The 11,393-nt window shown below is 43.4% G+C and overlaps 1 long non-coding RNA gene across 2 annotated transcripts; it reads right to left on the reverse strand.

The window, feature by feature from the left end:
- Positions 455-10,209, reverse strand: LOC109717692. 2 transcript variants are annotated; one of them, XR_002218256.1, is made up of 5 exons: positions 10,038-10,209; positions 9,685-9,753; positions 9,510-9,587; positions 9,329-9,390; positions 455-470 (listed from the first exon to the last, which is right to left on the reverse strand). It is a non-coding gene; the product is annotated as an uncharacterized LOC109717692 (long non-coding RNA). The 2 variants fall into 2 exon arrangements; XR_002218257.1 differs by having other exon boundaries at positions 9,329-9,393.

Below are 11,393 nucleotides of genomic sequence, written 5' to 3' on the forward strand. Positions count from 1 at the left end.
GATCAACTTATACTTCACCCACACGTTCTCTATTGCTATCATACAACATATCACTCTATAATTGTCACGCCCGATTACCAGCGGAAGCATAACCGGCACATGCACAGACCCGCCATACACCTGCAGTATATAAGGCGTCTACAAGAAGACAATTCCAAAGGAAGAAAAGATAGAAAAATCCTATCCTGATATCAGAGCAAAGTACAAGTCTACAACATTATCAACAGAACAAAGAGTAACCAATCACAAAATTTCACATCATAAAGAAATATAAAACTATAATCTCTGGATCCAGAACTCATATATATCATAGGCTACTCAAAACAAATATACACTGGTAGTCTCTCTATACACAGGGACATCACCCTCGGCTGAAGCCCGAGCAACAAGGTGATCACTAACATGCTCCAATGCTAGATCTAGCTAGACGTGACTCCCTTGCCACGGGTCCCTGTCTCCTGAAGCGGGCTCTGTAAACAGACACACACAAAGGCGTGAGAACTATTAAACATAGTTCCCATGTGGGTTAAGCCGCCAGCCTCGCGAATTACACCACTAGGCTCTATGATTATGAATGAAAGTAAAAAGCAGTAAGTTGCATGATTATAAGGAACATGTAAGCAACGAGATACTTCTCTACAGTAATGAAATAACTGAATAAATAAAGCTTAGCTACTACAGTAAGCATAAAATAAAAACGAAACTAGCCGAATGTGAATTAACGCTATACACTGTAACTGGTAATTATTCATTACTGTCAGGTGTCATTTATACTTTCTTTATTATGAGGACCTACTCAAGGTAGTCCAGCTTGCGCGGCGCTAATGGCCCGTGGTAGTATACACTCCCCAGGCAATCCACTCCGCACCCACCCCGCACGGGCGAGCAACTGTCGCGTAGGCCAACTCGGAGTGCCAGCTTGTAGAGCGACCCTCATACAGCGTGTGCGAAGGAGCACGATGGCAACAAGCAAGTCCATAACCTCGACATGTTTGTAATTCTCACTAGTTAACTTGTAATGATTTCCTTTAATCGGAACTTCAATATAACAAATATTGACCATAGCTAGTTCCACTAGAGTACTAAACATGTGAAAGTAATGCTAAATTGCATATGCATTAGGAACTTTTCCACTATCATGGCAACATCAATATAGTCACAGAGCATGTCATATGTTCTTACTTTCGATCATTAGTATCCATAAGAATGTCATTGTTCTCTAGTTCCAAATAAAGTCATAAAAATGTCATTGTTCTCTACTTCTAGGAACATATAACTAGCCAACATGACAATAAAGACTTTTAGCATGGAATGTCTCTCTACTTCCTAGAGATTTCATTTCAAGAAGTTAAACTTGTGATGAGAATTCAAACCCTTGATCAATCACATAAGCACACAATAAGACCATTCTCTATGAATACATATAGAAATAGGGGAGTTTCACGTTGCTCTGGTTTAGTCCGACCACCTCGTACTAATCCCAAATCAGTCACAGTGATGTCCCAATAATCAGCTCAACAATATCCCAATCCTGCTGAAAATAAGTAACAAAAGACCGCAGCCGATTACTTACAATTCCAATTTCGGCAAAATTCTCAATTACTACAAGGTGAAAGGTTAACTCCTGTTTGGGTAGTTCATATCTCAAATTAAGCCTCCAAAACTCCCAAAAGCTCTTCTAAGTCAACTCAAGACAATCGAAGCTTGATCACACTCTTCGCTCGAACAGTATCAAACCAGCGTCAATATGCTTGTATATAAGCTATTATGCGAAATTCTTGTGAAATTAGGTGTCTAACTGAAATTCCTGGCTTACTCAGATTAGAATATCTCTAAACCAGTCCCACGGTCACTAATTTGTTCAACTTGCTTAAAAACCTGCTGTGAAGATACAAATCCAAACTGCGTCAGTTACGCGATTAAATGCAAATACGTTCGAATTAGTTTCATAAATGGCTAACTTTTTGTCAACTAAACACTTTCGCTGATATAATTACAACACAAGATAACTCCTCTTCACTGCTGAAAAACAGCCACGAAGTTAGGTGGAAGCAGCGAAACCAAAAAGATCAATTCCGATGCTAGTTCACAAACAAGCGAGAAGTTGAACTATTTCTGATTCTAAAACTGAGATTTAGTTTCTCTGGGACTAACTCACAGAGAACTCAGAGAAAAATCCTCTCCCCACGGCTGGCGGCTTCCTTTTGAGTCGTCCAATCAGCGAGCGTCGACCGAGCGCCGAAATCGACTCGGATCGACGGCTTTTATGTAGAGAGACGAAAATTCTTAGAGAGAGAGAGAAGAAGATGTAAGAAACACTTCCTGAGCTCCCAGCAACTTCCACTAAGCATCCCTGGTCGAGCTGGGGTCACACTAGATTAAGGATTGAAATGTGAAATGACCAAAAGCCCCTTGCTGCAACGATTCTGCCAGTCTTGATACTGGTACATAGGTAATGGCTGTACCGGTACAGCCAAGCAGAAAACTCAGATTTTTTGCCAGAGCAATTGCACTTTCTCGCTTTAACACATCGCAAGCTCTCTAACTTGTACAAAACTTGCCCAAGCCTTTTAAAACATGTAGATCATCGATCAGAGCAATCAATCTCTCAAACTTCGCATTTGCAAAGTTCAGTGTATTAATTCACCGCCTTCTAAAAAGGAGTTTCGTCCGGCGAAACTTGAATGCTTACCTTAAGATTCCACCAAAAAAGGTAGGGATAGTGCGTTCTAAACTGCACTCTCTTCTAGCGTTCCCAGTGGGCTTCTGCGTTCATTCGTGAGTTACTCCAAGTATTCTCACGTAGGGTATTTCAACGGTTTCGAAGCCGTTTCACTTCACGAGCAAGAATCTCCACAGGTGCTCCTCAAAGCATCAGTCTTCCTGTAGCTCCACTGGGCACTTTCCAATATATGAGTTGATCAAATACATACTTCCGAAGAGTTGATACATAACATACATATGTCACTCCAGATAGACTAGGTGGCAATGCTACTCGTATTTTACGGACAAATTCGCTCCAATATTTCATAAGGTCCAATGAATCAGAGGACTTAATTTTCCTCGAAGCCAATCTCTTTATTCTTTTGTCGGTGAAACTTTTAGGAATACATGGTCTCCTACTTGGAATTCCAATCTCGCCGAACGTTTATTCCGCGTAGCTCTTTGTCGACTTTGAGCTGTCAGTAACGTTCTCGTGCAAGTCGAACTTTAGCTTCAGCCTCCCAGTAACATCTGGACCCAAGACTATCTTTCAAACGCGTTCCACACTCAATGAAGCGTGATCTGGCACTTTCTACCATAAGGCTCATCTAGGTGCCATTTGGATACTTGCTTGATAACTATTGTTATAAGCAAATTCAACATCGCGTAGGAACTGTGGCCAATGCTGATAATCTCATCACACAGGCCCTCACATATCCTCAAGGTCTGGATGGTACGCTCGATTGCCCATCACTCTGGCGTGGGAAAGCAGTACTAAATCCAATCGGTACCCAAGGCCTCCTGTAAACTCTCCAGAATGTGAAACAAATCGAGTGTCTCGATCAGAAACAATTGAAGCAGGTATTCCATGTAATCGCAAAATTTCATCAGGTACATTTGTGCGAGTTCTCTCCCTCGACCAAGTTTGTATGTATTGGAATGAAATGAGTGGATTTTGTCATCTATCCACAATTACCCAGATAGCATCGTGACCCGCTTGTGAGCGAGGCAATCCACAATGAATCCATCGTGATCCTCTTCCCATTTCACACTGTATGGTAAACTCTGAAGTTTTCCTGCTGGAAGTGATGTTCAGCTTTGACCTGTTGACAGCTTAAGCAATTTAGCAACGACTCGCAACTTCCTTTTTCATTCAGGCCACCAGTAAGTTAACTTTAAATTTTATATATTTTCGTACTCCCAGGATGCAGTGTATACCGGCGGCGCGATGTGCTCTGTTTAAAATCTCCTCTTTAATACCAGAGATTCTGCTGGTCACAAACATTCTATCATGAATTTTAACAATCCCTATCATCCACTCGAATGTCAGAACATAATCAGCAGTGATTTTCGCTCGACATTTTTGCAGGAATTCATACTTGAGTTTGCTTTTCCTTATTTCGGATCGAGCAGAGTAGGTTGCAACCACCAATCAACATCAGGTCTCCAAGGGAGTGTATCGAGCTACCACTTGCCAAATTTAACTGCTCCATTTCTTTACGAACAGGGGTTGGCATAGTTATCGACATAGCCAATTTTTCCGTTCGATTTCGACTATAAGCATCTGTTCAACATTAGTTTTCCAGGATGATAGAGGTGGTCAAATATAAATCCTTGGCATTCCAGCCATCGACTTGTTGCTCAAGTTAACTCCCTATCTGGGTAAATAGATACTTTCAAAGCTTTTATGATCTGTGTTACACCTCAGCAAAGCTCGCCGTATGAGGTTAGTGGCGCACAGAGCTTATTATGCAAATACCACAGCTGCTAACTCAAGATCTATTGGGAGTAGCGGTAGTTCTTTCATAATCCTTAGACTGACGAGAGGCATAAGCAATTACTTGCCATCCTGCATTAGAACACACCCTAATCCATTAGCGAGCACTTGCTGTAGATACAAATCCACCCCAGTGACCGCAGCCTAGAATTCGGGGCGGAATAGTCAACTGTCTTCTTTTAGCCTTGAAAGCTTCGTGTTCACAAGCTTGCATATCGCAAGAAACTAGTAGCGTCCTTTATGTGTAAGTCGAGTGGAGGGGGTGAAGGGACAGGATTCTTTGCGGAGACCGCTTCAAAAATCTCGCGGTAGATCCCGCCAAACCGAAGGAAACTCCGGATCTGCTGTGACGTGGTTGGCCTAGACAATCTTTATCGCGCTTAATCTTCTTTTGTCCAGCAGCTATCCTCTTAGTTCCTGAAATCACATGGCCGCAGAAATGATACCTTCGCGAAGCCAAAAGTCGGCATTTTTTAATTTGCAAACAGTTTCTTTTCTCGAAGTACTTTGGCATTACCACTACGCAAGTTGTTTTCACGCTGCTTCATTACTTCGAGAAGATAGATCAAAGATTGATAACGGTTGATAAACACGACCACAAACCTGTCCAAAAAGGGCTTAAAGACAACGGTTCATAATCCATAAAAGTGCTGGGGCATTTTGTAATCCAGAATGGCATATAACAGTGAATTCATATGATGCCCATACGAACTGTCCTTAGAAGGCGTGTCTTGGATTACATTTAGGGCTTTGATCTTAAGCTGTGATACCAAGATTGACAATCGAATTCTTGGAAGTATACCTCGATCCTTGCACGCTGATCGAGACAATCATTCAATCTCGGGGTAGCGGGTTATTTATGTCTTGATTGGTGACTTTTGTTAATTTCCGATAAATCCACACACATCGAAGAGGATCCATCCTCTTTCTTAACAAATACACGGTTGCCCCCATGGTGAAACACTGGTCGAATGAAACCCTTACCCAGTAAATCCTGTAACTGTGCTTCAGCTCTTTCATTCAACAGGTGCATCCTAAGGGTGCATTTTGAGATTGGGATAGTCGCAGTGGCAAGTCTTTCACAAACTAACTTCCCTATCAGGGCAATACCTGGCAAATCTCACGTGGAACACAATCCCCGAATCCGCACAACGGGATCTCGTCACATGTGGGAAGTCTCTACCCTCCACACGAAATAAAGCTAAGAAAGAACACAACTTCTAACGAAATAACAATCTGTCGTGCCCTGTAATGACTTCTTGTAAGTGAAACCAATGAACTCTGCACCCTTATAACAACACTCTCTGTTGACCCAGTTCCGCTAAAGGTCAGCGTATCTGTTCGTCAATCAATAGTGCGGCATAAACTTGTGTCAACCAGTCATACCCACATACGACATCAAACTCTCAGGTTTTGTGTAGAGTAGTAAATTCCACTGGCTAATCGAGTCGCTCTACCTCGAACCTGGCCAGCGATGGGCAAACTTAACGAATATCTAGGGTATGGTTGGACCGGAATCATTCATCCTAGGTGAAGAGTAGGTCTAAAAGTAAAGCTATGCAACTCGCGAATTGCGCGATCAATAACAAGAATGGAAGCCCAGTTATCAATACAATGCACGTTGACGAAATATCATAAGCATATGATACCTGCCACGAGTCCTCTGCTTCTGGTATTCTCTCTGTGTCTGGGCGGGCAAAAATACGGCCACTCGACAACCCTGTCGAAAACTCTCGGAACTGCTGCTGCTGTCCAGGTGGTCATTGTAACTGATAGGGTGCTGTCGGGGTCCCTGATCGGAGATGATGATACAGGACAGTGCTGAATGGAATGGGAGGCAAGGACCTCTCGGGACTCGGGAGCGAAATGGCCCTCCTGACCGCCAGAAGAAAGCACTTACCCCTACGTTGTGACACCATGTCGGCGGGTACATGAGGCCCAAACCACAGAATGACACAACGTGACTGTCGTGTAGGTCAGCGCTCCACGGAGGTGCTGAAGAGCCTCGCGACCCCTCGACTGCCCGGCTGGCCTCTCAGAATACTATCGGCGGTTCTCCGAAGGATTGCTGCTGACAACTGGCTTCCGCCGCTGTCTTTTTCCTTTACTTGCGCTCAAATCAACATCACCGTTCCTTCAATAATTTCTGCCCCCCTTCTCATATTAATGCCGGTTTCACTACTCCCTGTAAGTAGAAAGGTTGACGCCTGGACCAATCTAAAAATCGTAGGTCGTGAACGCCACCCAATATAACGGGCCTTACTCCTATCATCCCTAACCACAAAAGGAACACAGTGTAGTAATCGGGAGAACTCTCGCTCATACTCAGCCACTGTCTTGTCCCCCTGTCTCAGGTTTCTCAAATCCCTTTCCATTTGTCTCTTTACACTCTGAGGGAAATAGGTAGTCAACAATAGTTCCTTGAACCTGTTCCATGTGATAGCGGACAAATCAGCACGAGGATCCTCACGGATGTCTGTCCACCACCTGTAAGCCTCGCCATCCAGATGGTGTGTCGCAAACCAGACCCGGTACCGCTCCTCCACGAAGGTATCATAAAATAGCTTCTCCATATGCATCAGCCATTTCTCGACCACCCAATGATCGGCTTTCTCCCCGTCAAAGATACGAGGGTTGCAACGACGGAATTCATTCAGTCGTTCCATCATCCGCTCTCGCTCCTCAACCCCTACCATCTCAGGTAATACTGTGCCTGTCACAGCTACATGTACTGGTGGTGGTACTACTGTCTTCTGTCGGGGCTCTACCCTCGGAACTACTCGGGGTGTGTCTGATACAGGTGACTATGCTCTCACTGTCGCATCCCCGCCTGGTACTGTAGGTATAGGGTCCGGAATCTCTCTGTCGGTTGTCTGCCGCGATAATAAATCCTCTAACCTCTTCATCCTGTCCTCCTGTCTTCAAGCAGCATCCATCTGCTGTCGCGCGGCTACTGCCTGCTGTGTCACTAGCTCAGTCAACACTGCGATCTGATCCTGTAACTCCCGGACCTCACTGGATCCCGAGGTGACGGAAGTCTCCACTTCTTCGGCAGCGGCCGCCTCAGCCGCCCCGGCGGTCCCAGAACGAGTCGTAGGCATTTTAAGCTGCTACAAACAAAAAAACATGGATTAATAAAACTGACACAACCCAGCTAATCGGGCGAAAGTAAGGAAGTGTAACATATACTAACTTCCGATGTCACGTTGTCGGCCGCCAACGTGACCCTCTGCAAAGTTAGTAATAGAACACTTCAATCAACCCCAACTATTTGGAGTTTCACGTCACCCAATCAAACACTTTCGCTGACACCAACCTCACCTAGACCACGTCTCTCACGAGCCTATCCTTATAGTCCAACCAGCCTAAGGTTTACTAGGTCCACTAAGACGCAACCCTAGGCTCTGATACCACTATAATCTGTCACGCCCGGTTACCAGCGGAAGCATAACCGGCACATGCACAGACCCGCCATACACCTGCAGTATATAAGGCGTCTACAAGAAGACAATTCCAAAGGAAGAAAAGATAGAAAAATCCTATCCTGATATCAGAGCAAAGTACAAGTCTACAACATTATCAACAGAACAAAGAGTAACCAATCACAAAATTTCACATCCTAAAGAAATATAAAACTATAATCTCTGGATCCAGAACTCATATACATCATAGGCTACTCAAAACAAATATACACTGGTAGTCTCTCTATACACAGGGACATCACCCTCGGCTGAAGCCCGAGCAACAAGGTGATCACTAACATGCTCCAATGCTAGATCTAGCTAGACGTGACTCCCTTGCCACGATCCCTAGCCTCTCCTGTAGATGGCTCTGTAAAAACAACCACCAAAAGGGCGTGAGAACTATTAACAATAGTTCCCAGTGGGTAAGCCGCCAGCCTCGGCGAATTACACCACTAGGCTCATGATGTACTGAATGAAAGTAAAAGCAGTAAGTTGCATGATATATAAGGAACATGTAAGCAACGAGATACTTTCTACAGTAATGAAATAACTGAATAAATAAAGCTTAGCTACTACAGTAAGCATAAACATAAACACGAACATAAGCCCGAATGTGTAATTAACCGCTATACACTGTAACTGGTAATTATTCATTACTGTCAGGTGTCATTTAGTACTTTCATTTCATTCATAAGGACCTACTCAAGGTAGTCCAGCTTGCGCCGCGCCTAATGGCCCCGTGGTAGTATACACTCCCCACGGCAATCCACTTCGGCACCCAATCCCGCACGGGCGAGCAACTGTCGCGTAGGCCAACTCCGGAGTGCCGGCTTGTAGGGAGCGACCCTAACAAGCGTGTGCGAATGAGCACGATGGCAAGCAAGCAAAGTCCATAACTCGACATGTTGTAATTCTCACTAGTTAACTTGTAATGTTTCCTTTAATCGGAACTTCAATATAACAAATATTGACCATAGCTAGTGTCCACTAGAGTACTAAACATGTGAAAGTAATGCTAAATTGCATATGGCATTAGGAACTTTTCCACTATCATGGCAACATCAATATAGTCACAGAGCATGTCAATGTTCTATACTTTCGAATCATTAGTATCATAAGAATGTCATTGTTCTCTAGTTCCCAAATAAAGTCATAAAAATGTCATTGTTCTCTACTTTCTAGGAACATATAACTAGCCAACATGAACATAAAGACTTTATGCATGAATGTCCTCTACTTCCTAGAGATTTCATTTCAAGAAGTTAAACATTGTGATGACGAATTGCAAACCCTTGATCAATCACATAAGCACACAATAAGACCATTTCTATAATACATATAGAACATAGGGGAGTTTCACTTGCTCTGGTTAGGTCCGACCCACCTCGTACTAAGCCCAAATCAGTCACAAGATGTCCCAATAATCAGCTCAACAAGATCCCAATCCTGCTGAAAACAAGGTAACAAAACCGCACCGAGCCGATTACTTACAATTCCAATTTCGGCAAAATTCTCAATTGCTACAAGGTGAAAGGTTAACTCCCTGGTTTGGGCTAGTTCAATACCTCAAATTAAGCCTCCAAAAGCTCCCAAAAGCTCTTCTAAGTCAACTCAAGACAATCCGAAGCTTGATCACACTCTCGCTGCGAACAATATCAAAACAGCGTCAATATGCTTGTATATAAGCTATTATGGCAGAATTCTTGTGAAATTAGGTGTCTAACTGAAATTCCTGCTTACCTCAGGTTAGAATACCTTCTAAACCAGTCCCCACGGTCACTAATTTAGTTCAACTTGCTTAAAAACCTGCTGTGAAGATACAAATTCCAAACTGCGTCAAGTTACGCGATTAAAGTGCAAATAGCTTTGAATTAGTTTCATAAATGGCTAACTACTTTTGTCCAACCTTAAAACAACTTTTCGCTGATAAATTACAACCAAGATAACTCCTCTTCACTGCTGAAAACAGCCCCGAAGTTAGGTGGAAGCAGCGAAACCCAAAAAGCATCAAATTCCGATGCTAGTTCACAAACAAGCGAGAAGTTGAGCTATTTCTGATTCTAAAACTGAGATTTAGTTTCTCTGGGACTAACCTCACAGAGAACTCAGAGAAAAATCCTCCTCCCCACGTGCTGCAAGCTTCCTTTGAGTCGTCCAATCAGCGAGCGTCGACCGGAGCGCGAAATCGACTCGAATCGGCGGCTTTTTTGTAGAGAGAGAAAATTCTTAGAGAGAGAGAAGAAGATGTAAGAAAACCCTTCTCTGAGCTCCAACAACTTCCACTAAGCATCCCTGGTCGACCTGGGTCAAATAGATAAGGATTGGAATGTAAAATGACCAAAAGCCCCTTGCTGCCACGATTCTGCCAGTCTGTACCGGTACAAGATAATGGCTGTACCGGTACAGCAAGCAGAAAACTCAGATTTTTGCCAGAGCAATGCACTTTCTCGCTTTTAACCATCCAATCACTCTCTAACTTGTNGGGACCGGTTGCCTCAGGCTGCCTCAACACTGCTCACTGGGGGGACCGGTCTCTCCTTCCAGGGACCGGTCCCCGAGAGTAAAAACTCTCAGGACTTGTCCAGAATTTCCGTTTTCGAACTTTTTAGGTCGGAAAACATTCTACGACCCTCCACCAAGTGCGGAAAAGCTCGAAACACATCCAAACACTCGAACCTCGCAATTTGCAAAGGTCCAGTGTGTTACACCAAGCCTTTTAAAACATGTAAGATAGATCCACACATCATTCCTCGCACTCGAACTTCGCAATTTGCAAAGTTCAGTGTATTACAATAATGAAGGAAGGGTTCTACAGAAGCTTCCCGTTTCCACAGAAGCTTCCCGTTAACCCACAATTAGAACCTCACAATTTGCTTTCAAACTGTATGGGATTTATCCTGATACGATCATCAATCAAAATGTTAATCCCAAAAGTTTGTCTCCTGTAATCTGTTCCAAAATGCTTAAGTCCATTATCCATAAACTCAAAATAGAAAGAGAAAGAAATAAGTAACAGGATGATTTCTTTCTCAACATTCCCCAAAACACTCGATCCGCTTAGGAGAGTCTCTTCTCAATCCTGTGATTTGTGTCAAGAAGCTTAATTCCATTAAAGCCTAAGCCAAAATAGAGGGAGGAGGAAGTAAGTAACTAGGAGATTTCTTCCTCGCTATTCTCTGATACTTAATCCAATTATGAGAATTTCACTTCAATCCTATCAATTCTTTTATCTGGTCTCCCATCATCTGCAGAGTTTCCCAGAACAAACCTTGTCATGACATGGTTCCTCAAATTGCCACTCAATCTATCGAATGCATCAAATGCTTCAGACTGATTACAAGATCAACATGTCTCAAAATAATCCAACCACCTGATCGATTTTTCAATTGAAATCACGATATTCGACATATAGTCGAACGACTCACCCAGTCTCCCAACAATTAGGATTG

Source organism: Ananas comosus, linkage group 11 (assembly GCF_001540865.1).
Source record: "Ananas comosus cultivar F153 linkage group 11, ASM154086v1, whole genome shotgun sequence".
Lineage (NCBI taxonomy): Eukaryota > Viridiplantae > Streptophyta > Magnoliopsida > Poales > Bromeliaceae > Ananas > Ananas comosus.